The following is a 2,409-nucleotide window of genomic DNA, read 5'->3' on the forward strand; positions in this document are numbered from 1 at the left end:
TGGTGGAAGTCACTTGCGTTGGTAAACCTACATTACTGGAGCTCGAAAATCCAAAGTACTGGGAGATGCTTGACCGCTATTCCCATCTAAAGGGAGTGAAGATGTTAGACGAGGACACCAAAACCATGCTACCCGTTCACCTTATCCTTGGGGCCAGTGAGTTTGCCCAGATCAAAACCGAGCACCAGTTGGAAAAGAGTTTTATATCCCACATAAAGCAGTTTGTAAGAGAGTCTGCCGAGAGTACAAAGCTGCCTATAGTATATGATGCCTTGGCCCGTGCGTGAGAAAAGGCTCCAGAACTTAATGAGTGTCTTCACATGGGACCCCATTACAGAACAAATCGTGGACGGTGTTGGTTTCGAGCTCAATTCCAACCAGTAACACTGACCCGGGATATGAAGCAGGCCTTCTTACAGATCAGAATACGGAAAGAAGACAGAGACACCTCACGATTTCACTGGATCAGTGACCTAGAAACCTAGAAACTAAATGAGTGGAGACCTTTTGGTTTACAAGGGCGCTGTTTGGGCTGGCACCTTCCTTATTTCTTCTAGCGGGTGTAATCAAGCAGCATCTGGAATTCTGCCGAGCTAAGTTACCAGACCTTATCAGAGAAATAGACAAAAGCCTGTATGTTGACGATCTCGTCAGTGGGGACCTACAGTGAGAGAAGCTCAAGAAATTAAAGCTGGTGCTATTGACGTGTTTGGGCATGCCTCAACCAAGCTACACAAGTGGCATTCTAACATACTGGAACTGGAAGCCTCTGAGGACTCTGATTGAAGAAACTACCTTTGCTAAAGAGCAGCTGGGTATACCTAAAGCGGGAGGGACTAACATGGAATAAAGATGACGATATTCTAGAAATAAAATTCCCTGCTGATCGTGCGAGTGTTACCAAGAGGGGAGTGCTAGGAAAGATAGCGAGAGTCAACGACCTGTTGGGTCTCGTGTCACCAATGACCTTGAGTGGGAAACTTCTTTACCGTGAGGCATGCAAGTCCAAAGTCGCATGGGATGCTCAGCTTCCTGGTGAACTGGCAAGCAACTGGATCAAGTGGGAAAGCTAGTTACCGTTGAACATTTCTGTTCCCAGGGCCCTACCCAAGCACCGAGAAAGGATCAGCAACATTGAATTACACTGTTTGGGTGATGCAAGTGGAAGAGGGATTTCTGCAGAAGTATATGCCATCGTATCACAGCCATCAGGGGACAGCGTGGGGCTGGTAGCTGCGAAATTGCGTTTGGCCAAGCAGGGTCTTAACATACCTCGCTTGGAGCTGGTGTCCGGCCACATGGCCACGAATCTCATAGTTAACATTAAAGAATCATTGGAGGGTTTCCTGCAGGGGAGATGTTCTGTTGGTTGGACAGCAGTGTTGCCTTGCATTGGATCAAGGGAAGTGGGAGCTACAAGCAGTTCGTGAGCAACCGTGTACACAAAATTCAGCAACATTCAGAATTAAAGTGGTGTCATGTCAGTACAAGGACAACCCAGCAGACCTCGGAAGCTGGAGTGGAAGTGTGGAAGTGTGGAAAAGGAAAAGTTGTGGTGGAGTGGACCTCATTGGTTACTAGACCGAAATTTATGGCCAGCAGATATTATCACAACGTCTACAGCCGAGAGCCAGGCGGAAGCAAAGGTCAAAGGAGAAGTGTTTGCCATCGCACAAGCACGAACAGACATTCTAGACATCTTGCTGGCAAAACACAGTCTTTGGCGAACCCCTCGAATCTGTGCATGGATGATTCGGTTCTTTGGCAACTCAAGGAAAGCTGAAATCAACAGAATCAAGGGCCCCCTCACCACTGAAGAGATGAACCAGAAGAGACTCCTCTGGATGAGGCGAGTGCAAGGAAGTTTCAAAAATGGTGAAAGTTTCGAAGAACATCGCCTGCAACTGAACCTTCAAGAAAACGATAATGGCCTGCTGGAGTGCCGAGGACGGATACAAGGAGATTATCCCATATACGTACCGGATTCCCACCAGTTTGCAGATAAGCTAATCGCTGAAGCCCACCAAAACACACGCCACGGGGATTTGGTCTCACTATGGCAAAGGTGCAGGAACAGCATTGGGTTCCCAGATTGCGACACCTTACCAAGAAAGTGGTTAAGAACTGTCATGGATGCAAGTGTTTCAATGCCCAAGCCTTTGCCGTTCCACCGCCTGGGCAGCTACCGAAAGATCGTACGGAAGGCCAAGGTGCGTTTGAAGTCATTGCAGTTGACTTTGCAGGACCACTAAAGTACCGAAAGAGGATGCTTTATGTCTGCAGCTTGATGAGAGGGATTTACTTAGATCTGTTGCCCAGTTTGGATACCAGTGAGTTTATACGAAGCCTGAAAAGATTCATCGCTCGTCGCGGCTGACCAATGAAGATTTACTCAGACAACGGGCATGT

Source organism: Montipora capricornis, chromosome 1 (genome assembly GCF_036669925.1).
Source record: "Montipora capricornis isolate CH-2021 chromosome 1, ASM3666992v2, whole genome shotgun sequence".
Classification (NCBI taxonomy): domain Eukaryota; kingdom Metazoa; phylum Cnidaria; class Anthozoa; order Scleractinia; family Acroporidae; genus Montipora; species Montipora capricornis.